The sequence below is a fragment of the Canis lupus genome, chromosome X, assembly GCF_011100685.1.
Source record: "Canis lupus familiaris isolate Mischka breed German Shepherd chromosome X, alternate assembly UU_Cfam_GSD_1.0, whole genome shotgun sequence".
Classification (NCBI taxonomy): domain Eukaryota; kingdom Metazoa; phylum Chordata; class Mammalia; order Carnivora; family Canidae; genus Canis; species Canis lupus.
The window spans coordinates 71807446-71821873 of NC_049260.1; the positions used below are offsets into that span (position 1 = coordinate 71807446).

At 37.7% G+C, this 14428-nt stretch overlaps 1 non-coding gene across 1 annotated transcript; it reads left to right on the forward strand.

The window, feature by feature from the left end:
- The first annotated feature begins 6140 nt into the window (after positions 1-6140).
- MIRLET7J (microRNA let-7j) lies at positions 6141-6208 on the forward strand. The gene has a single exon (NR_049415.1). It is a non-coding gene; the product is annotated as a microRNA let-7j (primary transcript).
- Positions 6209-14428: the final 8220 nt, after the last annotated feature.

Sequence of the window (14428 nt, forward strand, 5' to 3'; positions counted from 1 at the left end):
CACCTCCTGCCAGGTGAATGGATCAGTGGGAGCTGTTTATCCTGTGAGACTTCTGTTCCCTGGCAGCCCTGCTCCATCCTAGGCACAGGGTGACCCCAGAAGGAACAACCCTACTGGCGGTGACCAGCTCTCCAGCCCTGGAGTCAGCTCCCGCAGTAACTACCACAGCTCTCAGTCCGCACTGGCCTGGATCCTCCCAGGTGCAGTGGGTGCTGATCTGCACAGCTCGTAGGCACCTGGCAGCAGGAGCGTCCTTGCTGTCCTGGGCCCTCCACGCCCCCACTTGTTCTGAGGGGAGTGCAGGATCCTTGGCTATGTCCCCCAGCGCCCTGGGATCCAGGGCCTGTGGGGCTGGAATCGTGCTCCTTGGGCTGGGCATCCCCCTCCCTCCGGAGCCACTGCCTGAGCTTCTCCCAAGAACCCACAGGGTGCGTGCTCCAGCCCTTTACTGAGCTCAGCCCGCAGTGTGTGAGGTACTCTCCTCTGGGGCGCACTTCCTCTCTCAGTGACCCCGGGGCCCTGGAGGTTCCACTGCCCCTCCTGGGATCCTGCTTGAGTTCCCTGCAAGTGAGTGCCTTTCTGTTGGGAAGATTGGTAAAGTTCTTGCTTCTCCGGGACTGGGCTTTCCTGTCCTGGAGGTTTTTGCTGCCCACCTTAGCCCGTCTCCTCATGGGGGCCCCTCTCCCACTGGATTATTTTTTTATTTTATTTATTTTTTCTGTCTTCTTCTTACCTTGTTAGAAGCGCAAACTCTTCTTTCTCTAGCTTTCCAGCTGTTCTCTCTTTAAATGTCAGGCCGAATTTGTAGGTTTTCAGGTTTATTTGAAATTTATCTAGGTAAGTTGGTGGGGACAGGTGACTTGGGGACTCTACTCTTCCACCGTCTTGCCCTGCCTGGATGATGGTTTGAATAGTTATCACACAAGTGGAAAAATGGCAAAAGAATCTTAATGGAAACCTCAATTTCCATAAATATGCTTAAAGTTTTAGTGTTCTGAAAGCAAAGCATATTATGAACTCTTGACTTGCTGAAAAGTTTTACCTGATCGCACTTAAAGAAGTGATAAAGGCAAGTTTCCCTGGAATCAAGATTTTCAAGGACATAAGTCAGATGTAAAGGATTTTTTTTTAATTTTTATTTATTTATGATAGTCACACAAGGAGAGAGAGAGAGAGGCAGAGACATAGGCAGAGGGAGAAGCAGGCTCCATGCACCGGGAGCCTGACGTGGGATTCGATCTTGGGTCTCCAGGATCATGCCCTGGGCCAAAGGCAGGCGCCAAACCGCTGCGCCACCCAAGGATCCCAGATGTAAAGGATTTTGATTTCAGCAAAACCTATAGACAGAATAACATTTTATTGTATGGACTAAATGCTAATATATAGATATAGATTGTACTGTAAAGGTGGTTTTTATTCATAAGTTGCTGAATAAATGAACCCAAAGTCTTTATTGGTGGATAATTATTGACCTCAAGAAAGGTCTCTAGTGCTTTGCCACAAAAATCTGCATTTGTTTCTATCCCTTTCAATATATTGAGCCATTATCTGAATGAAGACATAGTGGTCTTGCTTGCAGAATGTGCTGATGCCTCAATTCTGAGGCAGATAACAGGTAAGATGAATCAAAGACTCAAAGATTTCAAGTCAAGGGTAGAAGAATACCCCTGAAATAACGAGATGAAGTTTAACAGGGATAATTATGAAATTCTCTATATTGATTTGAAAACAGAAACATTTGTAGAATTTCTACTGCACAATGCATATCAGGGAATGGCTTAGTATCATAGCATTATTAAAAAGACTGGTGGGGAGGTGTTAAGATAGTGCAGGAGTAGGGAACATAAGCTTGTTTGTTGCCTCAAATTCTGCTAGATAGTTACCAAAGCATTCTGAACACCTGAGAAATCAGAGATCTATGAAAAGAAATGCTGCAATTCTACAAGTAGAAAAACAACAACCTTTTGGAAGTAGAAGGTGCAGAGGCTTGAATCTGGGGTGATATCTTTGAGGATATGGCAGGGGAGAGGGAGACTGCTTAAGGCAGCTATGGCAAAGCATTATAAGCAGTGGAGTGTAAAATCTGAACTTTTAGAAGTCTACTACAGTGGAGTACATCCTTGGCTTAAAGGTGTTCAGGTGGCAAAATAGAGCAGAATCCCAGGTAGGACAGCCTTGTCTCAGGATCCCTGGGGTAGCAAGAAGAACAGGTGATGCCTGAGTGTGGCAGAGTTCCCAAGCACAGGAGCAGGGAAGCCAGCTGAGAACAAAGAATCTAGGTGTTGGCTTTCTGCTCTATCTTGCCATAAACTGCAAATTACTCCATAGTCATGTGATCTCTTTCCTGGGAGGAATTTAAAAGAAGGCAGAAGTGAGGGTAGACCTCCCTTAGGGAGGAACAGCATGGGCTAGTACCACAGAAGTCCATAAAATTTGTTTTGAAACTCAGTCATGTGCCTGAGATAAAGACACTCGGTCACAAACTGGGTGAACACAGAGTTCTGACAGAAACCAGAGACAAGAGTGATTGACACTTTTTCTGTGAACACTCACTGAATAGTGAGGGGCATGAACATTCAGCTCTAGTGTTATAAAGCAAGGCATTCCATCTTCACAATCCATTGATGCTGAAACCCTTCAGGGAGCAAAACAGCACCACATGGTGGAATCCAGAGCTGTTTGCACTTAACCCTGCCTCTGGGTAAAGGAGGTGCATTTCCAATACAGCAAGTACACCAGAGAATCAGCACAATAGACTCCTCCCCCAGAAGACTACTGTGAACAACTGGCTTTCACCAAGTTTACTGATCATAGAGGGCAGCAAAGTTTTAGGTCTTGGGGGAAAACACTATATAGTATTCTTTGTTTTTTTTATTCTTTAGTCTTTCAGTATTATTTTTCAATTATTTTCCTATTTTTTCAATTCCTTTTTTATTCTTTTCAAATTTTTATATTTATATATACATTTTATATATACACATATAAGTTTTTCTTTCTTATTTTGGGACCTAGTTTCTTTTAACAAGGAGATAAAAGCATACCCAGGATCTAGTTTTTTTGTTCTGTTTTCTTTTTCGTTGGGTTGGGTTTGGTTTGGTTTGGATTTTTCTGTTTTTTTTTTTCTCCTCTTTCTTTCTTCTTTTCTTTTCTGGGAAAATGGCAAGATGGAGAAATTCACCCCAAAAGAAAGAGCAGGAGGTAGTACTCACTGCCAGGGATTTAATCAATAAGGATGTAAGTTAGATGTCTGAACCAGAATGTAAAACTGCAAATATAAAGATACTAGCTGGGCTTGGAAAAAAAAGTATGGAAGACGCTAGAGAATCATTTACTATAGAAATGAAAGAATTGAATCTAGTCAGGCCATAATAAAAAATGCTACTATTGAGATACAGTTCCAATTGGAGGCTGAGGATGAATAAAGTAGAAGAGAGAATCAGTGATATAGAAGTCAAAATGATGGAAAATATAGATATATACAGAAGATAAAATGATGGAAAATAAGGTAACTGAAAAGAAGAAAGAAAACTATTAGATCATTAAGGGAGACTTAGAGAAATCCGTGATTACATAAAACAAAATAATATTTGAACAACAGGAGTCCCAGAAAATGAGGAGTGGTAGAAAGGGATAGAAGGTTTATTTGAACAAGTTAGAGCAGAGAGCTTCCATAATCTGGGGAAAGAAACAGGCATTCAGGTCCAGGAAGCATAGAGAATTCCCCTCAAAATCAATAAAAATATGTCAACACCTCAACATATTATAGTGAAGCTTGCAAATTTCAAAGTTAAAGAGACAATCCTGAAAGCATCTCAGGACAAGAAGTCCTTAACTTACAAGTGTAGACACATAAGGCTAGCAGCAAACCTGTCCACAGAAACCTGGCAGTCCAGAAAGGACTGGCAAGATGTATTCAACATGCTAAATGGAAAAAACATGCAGCCAAGAATACTTTATCCAGCATGGCTGTCATTCAGATTAAAAGAGAGATAAATAATTTCCAAGACAAACAAAACTAAAGGAATTTATGAATACTAGCCCTGCCCTGCAGCATATATTAAAGGGAATCTTTTGAGGAGAGAGAGAGCCCAAAAGTAACAAAGACTAGAAAGGAACAGAGACAATCTACAGGATCAGTGACTCTTCAGGTAATACAATGGCACTAAATTCAGTTTTCAATAATTACTCTGAAAGTAAATGGACTAAATGCTCCAATCAAAAGATATAGGGTATTAAAGTAGATTAATAACAAAACAAGACCTATCAATATGATGCTTACAAGAGACTCACACTATTAAAAGACACCTACAGATTGAAAGTGAGGGGGTAGAGAACATTTTATCATGCTAATGGGCATCAAAGGAAAGGTGGAGTAGCCATCCTTATATTTGACAAACTAGATTTTAAACCAAAGACTGTGATAAAAGATGAAGAAAGATACTGTATCATAATAAAGAGGTCTATCCAACAAGAAGACATAACAGTTGTAAATATTTATGCCCTTAACTTGGGATCAGCCAAATATATAAAACAATAACAAAATTTAAGATATCTTGATAATAATACAATAATCCTAGGGGACTTTAACACCCCACTCACAGCAATGGTCAGATCACCTAAGCAGAAGATGAAAAAGGAAACAAGAGCTTTGAATGACACACCGGACCAGAGGGACTTCACAGATATATTCAGAGCATCTCATCCTAAAGCAGCAGAATACACATTCTTCTCAAGTGCACATGGAACATTCTCAAGAATAGATCACATACTGGGTCCTAAATCAGGTCTCAACCTGTACCAAAAGATTGAGATCATACCATGCATATTTTCAGACTGCAATGCCATAAAGCAATATCAATGAGAAGAAAAAATTTGGATCACAAATACATGAAGATTAAAGATCATCCTACTAAAGAATGAATGGGTCAACCAGGAAATTGAAGAATTAAAAATTACATGGAAACAAATGAAATCACCACAGTTCAAAACTTTTGGAATGTAACAAAGGTGGTCCTAAGAGGAAAGTATATAGCAATACAGGCCTTTCTCAAGGCACAAGAAAAGTCTCAAATATACCACCTAACCTTACATCTAAGGGGCATGGAAAAAGAACAGCAAATATATCCTAAATCCAGCAGGAGAAGAAAAAAAAATCAAGATTAGAGCAGAAATCAATGATATAGAAATAAAAAAGTAGAACAGATTAATGAAGCTAGGAGCTGGTTCTTTGAAAGAATTAATAAGATTGATAAATCCCTAGCAAGACTTATCAAAAATAGAAAGGACCCAAATAAATAAAATCATGGATGAAAGAGATCATAACCAATACCAAGGAAATACAATCAGGTATAAGAAAATATTATGAGCAATTATATGCCAACAAATAGGACTATCTGAAAGAAATGGATAAGTTCCTAGAAACAAATAAGCTACTAAAACTGAAACAGGAACAAATAGATAATTTGAACAGATCCATAAACAGCAAAGAAATTGAATCAGTAATAAAAAATCTCCCAACATACAGGAGTCCAGGGCTGCATGGCTTCTCAGGGGTATTCTACCAAAAAGAGTGTAGAACTTTTATTTCCAACTCTACAAGGATAAAAAATTTGGTATAGCTGCTAGAAAATCAATGACAATCTTGGGTTCCATTAAAAGAAGCACAGAGTATGGAAAAGGTGGTCAGACCATTTCTAAAGAACTCTGGTAACTTTTGTGTACCCCTTATTTTTACTGATAAACTGCTCCTGTCCAGAGAGGAAGGCCTGAGTAATATCATGTGACATGAGAAATGTTGGAACAAAATAAGGCTATTAATTCTAGAAAAGAGGAATTTTAAAAAGGATACAAAACCTGACTTGACTTATTTTAAGAACCGTCTTGTGGAAGAAGGATTAGACTTCCTCTGTAATTTTATTACCTAGCACAATGTAGTATATAAAAGATACTAAAAAAATGTCTTGAAATAATTCATTCTTTGAAAAATTATTTGCTGATTAATTCATATATGCCAGGTACTATTTTAGGTGCTAGAAATATAGTATTTACAAAATAGCCCATGCCTTTATGGAACTCACATTCCAGTCAAAGGAGAGAGACAATAAGTGGAACAGATGATTACATAGTACAAAGCCAACTAGTGAGGTAGTAGAGTGCAGTAGTTATAAAAGGAATCTCTGGAGCTAGATTGCTGTACTTCATACCTGCTAGTTTACTGGCTCTTTGGCCTTATATAAATTGCTGCTCTTATTGTGCCTCAGTTTTCACACTTGCAAAATAGGAATATTAATAGTTCCTTTCTCAAAGAGTGTTGTGAGGACTAAATGAATCATTCCATGTAAAATTCTATGGACAGTGCCTGGCATATAGTGAGTATCAATAAGTAGTATCCATTATTATTATAGTAATAAGACTTTTGAAGAAACATAAAAAATGGTAAGGTGACAGATGAAAGAATGTAAAAATTAACATTATTCCAGGGAGTGATGTGGGGAAGGTACCTGCAGGCAGATTGTAACTGTGAAGCGGTCTAGCTCTAAACATTTCTCTAGGCTCATTATCCACTACTGTCCTCCTTTCCTTTGTTTGTCTGGATGATCTCTGTCTTCTGAAACCAAGGTTAGATTGCACCTTAACTAGAAAACTAAATGGATCCCCTTTACTACTAGAGTTGGCTACCTCTTTCTCTATGCTAATTCTATTTTTTATTACAAAGTATTACATTCAAATGTATGAGAGGGTTTAAGACATAATAGTTAAGATCTCAGGTTTTGGAGTCAGATACAAATGAGTTTGAATTACGAATCTGTCACTTACTGGTTGTTTTACTTTGAATATCACTAAAGCTCTCTAGACTTTGGTTTCTTCATTTGTAAATTGGGAATAATACATACTCTATACGGGATTTTAAAGAATTATTATTATTATTACTTAAAGATTTTATTTATTTATTCATAAGAAACAGAGAGAAAGAGAGAGAGGCAGAGACACAGGCAGAGGAAGAAGCAGGCTTCATACAGGAAGCCCGATGTGGGACTCGATCCTGGGACTCCAGTATCATGCCCTGGGCCGAAGGCAGGCACTAAACTGCTGGGCCACCCAGGGATCCCTGGATTTTAAAGACTTAAACAGGAAAATGTTTGCCTCAGGCAGTAAAAGATTTCAGTCTCAGTTCTATCACTAAGTTGTATAAATTTGGATAAGCCATTCTCAGAGCTTCATTTTCCTAATACACAAATAAAGGCAAAAGGACCTTTTCAATAGAGTTACTATGAGAATTAGAAATAATGTATATAAAGTGCCTGGAACATAGTAGACTCTCAAAATATGCTTGTCTACTTGAATTTGATTAGCAATTAGAGCTTTAAACAGTGAAATGTATTGCCTTCAGAAGCCATTAAGTTCCTTGTCACTGGAAGTGTTTACAGTAGGTGGCAGTATACTAGGGACATTGCAGAGGGGATTCCTGCAGTGCATAGAGGATGGATGCAGTCAGGACTTCCCAAACTTTGATCCTGGACCAGCTGCCCCATCCCCCATCAAGTCTAATTTAATAGATTTGGGATGAGAACCACTAATCTCGGTGACCACTACATTGTCTCCAACTCAAATGTTAATGGTTTTGTAAATCGGAGTTCAGTTCATAAGTCATGCACTTCATTGATTCCATCAAATGAGCCTCCCCCTACATTCTGCCTACCCAGGCTTCCACTATTCATACCCACACATATTATTAAATGGTTTTCTTAACTAAAATAACTCAAAGAAAAATTATTTTATCTTATTCATCCATCAAGTTAAACTAGAATCAAGCTATTAAGAGACATCCAAAGATTATAAGTTCTTTGTGTGTCATAGATTTAGTTGGCATTAACTCTGGAAAACAGTGTGGAGGTTCCTCAAGAATTTAAAAATAGAGCTACCCTATGACCCAGCAATTGCGCTACTCGGTATTTACCCCGAAGATACTGATGCAGTGAAATGCCGGGACACCTGCACCCCAATGTTCATAGCAGCAATGTCTACAATAACCAAACTGTGGAATGAGCCATGCTGCCCTTCAACAGATGAATGGAGAAAGAAGATGTGGTATATACATACATCTCAGTAATTATCATTAAAATACAATAGGGAAGATATTTGGGAGTCCTAGTTTTAGCTTCAGCTGTCTTCTACCAATAGTGAGAGTATGAGTGACAAATGAAAGCATCTAGAGATTCTCACACAAAGAGGTTAAATAGATTTGAGTAAGCATCACTGAGGCTTGATGGCATGGTATTCAGTGAAAAATTATAATTAAAGATAATCTGTTCAAAAATAGGTTTTAAAAGTCAAAAGTGTAAGATGTTGCAAAAATATAGAATGGAAAAATATCTATGAATTTAGAGGAAGAAGCATGGTGAGGTGAAACAACAAAATAACTAAATGGGAATCTCATACAACCTGTTTGGAAACAGGGAGGATACAGATGATACTTTCTAATCGTTTTCACAGAACTAGCACACTGGGAAGAAAAAATTAAGGGAGACTACAATTTCAAGAAATATGCCTGAAGTTTCAGTGTTCCCAAAGCAAAACATATGATAAATTTTGGCTTGTTTAATAATTGACCTCATAGGCAATTAAGGAAACAATGGAGAAAAGAGTTTCTCTGGAATTAGGATTGTCAAGAACACACATTGTTCACATACGTAGTATTTTGATTTCAGCAAAATATTTAACAAAAATGCTCTGATTATTTTATGGATAAGATGCTAAAATATGAATATGGATTGTACTATCCAAGTGATTTCTAAGAGCAAGACACTAACCAGAGTGTTATATTGATTCAAGGCAACACTTATTTCTGGAGGCAAAACAGTTACCTTTGAGTAGCTTAAATAGCCATAAGTCATATGAGTTTCAGAAATACTTAAATGGATAAGCAAATAAATAGCTTTTATTCTTAGAAAACAAAACATTAAATGACATGGTGACTATTTCAACTAAGTATGCCTATCTAAAAAATAGACTTCAACCTACTAACTCAAAGAATAGCAGCATAAAATTTAGACAATCAAAATACAGCAGCAAAGAGCAAGATATAAAGATGTCAGACATTAGAAGAATTTTAAGGATGGCACTTACCTTCACAAATTCTTATTAGTCAAACACTTTTGAAAACAAGCAATTATCCTAACTCCTCAAGGGAAGTAGGTGATCTCATCCTTTATGTGGTCACTTTCAAAATTATGAACTTCTTATTGACTGAATATAAAGATTATTCTGGCAACTGCCTACACTAGCTACCAATGGGATAGATACTAACTGTGGAGCAAGAAGAAGAGTTTTAAGAGGATTTATCAAAATAATTGCAGGAGAATACTTTCATTTAAAAAATAAATTGGCATAATTAGAATAGAATCATTAATCTTTTCAAGTGGCTCTGTATATACTCTATCTTTGTTACCTTTAACAATCTGACATTCAGTTAAAATTCAATGCTTCCCTAACAGCGTGGAAAAATTCTGATTTACTCTTCCATTTAATTCTTAGCTTAATGGGAAATGATGCAGAATTAGTTACTTTTAGCAAGAAATTATCTCTCTTAACCTTGTTCAATTTTATCCACCCTCTGCAGCTAAACAATACAGAAAAAATGAGAAGACAGGTCGACTTGTCAAATTATAACCAAGAGTGTCTTTCCTTTAAGATAAAAAAATACTAAAAATTAAAGTGTAAGGAAACAAGTGTTGGAAGTGTTATAAAAACCTAGTGGGATTTGTCAGTTGTAATAAAACTCAGTATGCTTATAATGCCTTTTGTTTGAAAACCAAATATTTCCCTTTCTAATTTTTTAAAGATTTTATGCAATCTCTAACACCCAATGTGGGGCTCAAACTTACAAATAAATGTAAGCGTCACGTGTTCTACTAACTGAACCAGTCAGGAATCCCATGGAACCCAAATATTTCTTTATCAGTGGATACTTCTTCACAAAGACCTAAAAAGAGAATATAAACAAATACTTTTCATAATCATGATTCAAAATTCTTCAAAATAGATTCTTTAAAACCCTGATAGGATATGCATTTTCATGATTGGGGCATGCATGTCCATGTTAAAAGGAAAGGAAAACAAACTCTAAGGAGCTCTAATACCAAAACATGAAACTGGAAGGAAGCATTTCTAAAAACACTTTCCCAAGTAGAAGATTTCAAAACTTCACTTTTTCCATGAATATTTTCAAAGAGAAGTCCGTACTGTTGGACAGTAACTTTCTTTTCTCAGAATAATTCCATCTTGTTTGACTTTCCTCTCTTTTTTTTTCAGATTCCCTACTATATTTCCTTCATATGTCTTTTATACGTTAAGAACCAAGCCCAACAAAAGACATGAACAGAAATCTCACAGAGGAAGACATAGACATGGCCAACAAGCACATGAGAAAATGCTCCGCATCACTTGCCATCAGGGAAATACAAATCAAACCACAATGAGATACCACCTCACACCAGTGAGAATGGGGAAAATGAACAAAGCAGGAAACAACAAATGTTCGAGAAGATGTGGAGAAAGGGGAACCCTCTTGCACTGTTGATGGGAATGTGAATTGGTGCAGCCAAACTGGAAAATTGTGTGGAGGTTCCTCAAAGAGTTAAAAATAGATCTGCCCTACGACCCAGCAATTGCACTGCTGAGGATTTACCCCAAAGATACAGATACAGTGAATCGCCAGGACACCTGCACCCCAATGTTTATAGCAGCAATGTTCACTATAGCCAAACTGTAGAAGGAGCCTCAGTGTCCTTCGAAAGATGAATGAATAAAGAAGATATGGTATATGTATACAGTGGAATATTACTCAACCATTAGAAATGACAAATACCCACCACCATTTGCTTTGACGTGGATGGAATTTTCTCATGTGCTTGATGGCCATGTCTATGTTTTCCTCTGTGAAATTTCTGTTCATGTCTTTTGCCCATTTCATGATTGGATTGTGTGTTTCTTTGCTGTTGAGTTTCATAAGTTCTTTATAGATCTTGGATACTAGCCCTTTATCTGATACGTCATTTGCAAATATCTTCTCCCAATCTGTAGGTTGTCTTTGAGTTTTGTTGACAGTTTCTTTTGTTGTGCAGAAGGTTCTTGTCTTGATGAAGTCCCAATAGTTCATTTTGCTTTTGTTTCTCTTGCCTTCATGGATGTATCTTGCAAGAAGTTGCTGTGGCCAAGTTCAAAAAGGGTGTTGCCTGTGTTCTCCTCTGGGATTTTGATGGAATCTTGTCTTACATTTAGATATTTCATCCATTTTGAGTTTATTTTTGTGTATGGTGTAAGAGAATGGTCTAGTTTCATTCTTCTGAAAGTGGATGTCCAATTTTTCCAGCAGCATTTATTGAAGAGACTGTCTTTCTTCCAGTGGATAGTCTTTCCTGCTTTGTCGAATATTAGTTGACCATTAAGTTGAGGGTCCACTTCTGGATTCTCTATTCTGTTCCATTCGTCTATGTGCCTATTTTTGTTCCAGTACCACACTGTCTTGATGACAACAGCTTTGTAGTACAATCTATAATCTGGCATTGTGATGCCCCCCAGCTATGATTTTTTTTAATATTCCCCTGGCTATTCAGGGTCTTTTCTGATTCCACACAAATCTTAAGATGATTTGTTCCAAATATCTGAAGAAAGTCCATGGTATTTTGATAGGGTTTGCACCATATGTGTAAATTGCCCTGGGTAACATTGACATTTTCACAATATTAATTCTTCCAATCCATGAGCATGGAATATTTTTCCCGGTTTTTGTGTCTTCCCCAATTTCTTTCAGAAGTGTTCTGTAGTGTTTAGGGTATAGATCCTTTCCCTCTTTGGTTAGGTTTATTCCTAGGTATCTTATGCTTTTGGGTGACATTGTAAATGGGATTGACTCCTTAATTTCTCTTTCTTCAGGCTCATTTTTAGTGTATAGAAATACCACTGACTTCTGGGCATTGATCTTGCCACACTGCCGAATTGCTGTATGAGTTCTAGCAATCTTGCGGGGGAGTCTTTTGTTTTTTTTTATGGAAAGTATCATGTCATCTGCAAAGAGGAGGAGTTTGACTTCTTCTTTGCCAATTTGAATGCCTTAATTTCTTTTTGATGCCTGATTGCTGAGGCTTGGATTTCTAGTACTATGCTGAGTAGCAGTGGTACAAGTGGACATCCCTGTCTTGTTCCTGATCTTAGGGGAAAGGCTCCCAGTGTCTCCCCATTGAAAATGATATTTACTGTGGGCTTTTCATAGATGGCTTTTAAGACGCTGAAGAATGTTCCCCCTATCCCTACACTCCAAAGAGTTTTGATCAGGAATGGATGCTGTCTTTTGTCAAATGCTTTCTCTGCATCTATTGAGAGGATCATATGGTTCTTGTTTTTTCTCTTGCTGATATGATGAATCACATTGATTGTTTTACGAGTGTTGAACCAGCCTTGTGTCCCAGGGATAAATCCCACTTGGTCGTGGTGAATAATCTTCTTAATGTATTGTTGGATCCTATTGGCTGGTATCTTGTTGAGAATTTTTGCATCTGTTTTCATCAGGGATATTGCTCTATATTCCCTTTAGGGTGGAGTCTTTGTCTGCTTTTGGAATTAAGGTGATGCTGGCCTCATAGAACGAGTTTGGGAGTATTCCATCTCTTTCTATCTTCCTGAACAGCTTTAGTAGAATAGGTATGGTTTCTTCTTTAAACGTTTGATAGCATTTCCCTGGGAAGCCACCTGGCCCTGGACTTTTGTGTATGGGAGGTTTTTGATGACTGCTACAATTTCCTCCCTGGTTATCAGCCTGTTCAGATTTTCTATTTCTTCCTCTTCCAGTTTTGGTAGTTTGTGGTTTTCCAGAAATACATCCATTTCTTCTAGATTGCCTAATTTTTTGGTGTATATTGTTTTTAAAATCATTTGTATTTCCTTGGTATTGGTGGTGATCTCTCCTTTCTCATTCATGATTTCATTAATGTGAGTCTTTTCTCTCTTCTTTTTAATAAGGCTGGCTAATGGTTTATCCATCTGATTAATTCTTTCAAAGAAGCAACTCCTGGTTTTGTTGATCTGTTCCACTATTCTTCTGGTCTCTATTTCATTGAGTTCTGCTCGAATCTTAATTAACTGTGTTCTTCTGCTTTGTGTATGTTTTATTTGCTGTTCTTTCTCCAGTTCCTTTATGTACAAGGTTAGCTTTTGTATTTGAGTTCTTTCCAGTTTTTGGATGGATGCTGGTATTATGGTGCATTTCCCCCTCAGGACTGCTTTTGCTGTATCCCAAAGATTTTGAATGGTTGTATCTTCATTCTCACTAGTTTCCATGAATCTTTTTTAATTTTTCTCTAATTTCCCTCCTGACCCTTTCATCTTATAGCTGGATGGTCCTTAACCTCCACGTGTTTGAAATCCTTCCAAACTTCTTGCGATTTAGTTCCAGTTTCAAAGCATTATGGTCTGAAAATAAGCAGGGGATGATCCCAATCTTCTTTTATCAGTTGAGACCTGATTTGTGACCCAGTATGTGGTCTATTCTGGAGAAAGTTCCATGTGCACTTGAGAAGACTGTGTATTCAGTTGTGTTTGGATGTAAAGTTCAGTAAATATTTGTGAAATCTTTCTGGTCTAGTGTATCATTTAAAGTTCTTGTTTCTTTGGAGATGTTGTGCTTAGAAGATCTGTCGATTGTAGAAAGCACTGTGTTCAAGTCTTCAAGTATAAGTGTGTTATTATCTAAGTATGTCTTAACTTTGGTTATTAATTGATTGATATACTTGGCAGCTCCCACATTCGGGGCATAAATATTGATGATTGTTAGGTCCTCTTGTTGGATAGATTCTTTAAGTAGTATATAATGTCCCCCTTCATCTCTTACTACAGTTTTTGGGATAAACTTTAATTTATTTGATATATGAATGGCTACTCCTGTTTTCTTTTGAGGACCATTTGAATGGTAAGTAGTTCTCCTATCTTTTATTTTCAGGCTGTAGGTGTCCTCTTGTCTAAAATGAGTCTCTTGTAGACAGCAAATGCATGAGTCTTGCTTTTTTATACAGTCTGAAACCCTGCACCTTTTGATGGGGTCATTAAGCCCATTCACGTTCAGAGTTACTATTGAAGGATATGAATTTAGTGCCATCATGAACCTATTCAGTCCCTGTTTTGGTGGATTGTTCTCTTGAATCTCCTCTTTCTATTACAGAATCCCCCTTAGTATTTCTTGTAGAGCTGGTTTGGTGGTCACATATTCTTTTAGTTTCTGCCTATCTTGGAAGCTCTTTATCTCTCCTTCTATTCTGAATGAGAGTCTTGCTGGATAAAGTATTCTTGGCTGTATTTTCTTCTCATTTGGGACCCTAAATTTATCCTGCCAGCCTTTTCTGGCCTGCCAGGTCTCTGTGGAGAGGTCTGCCCTTAA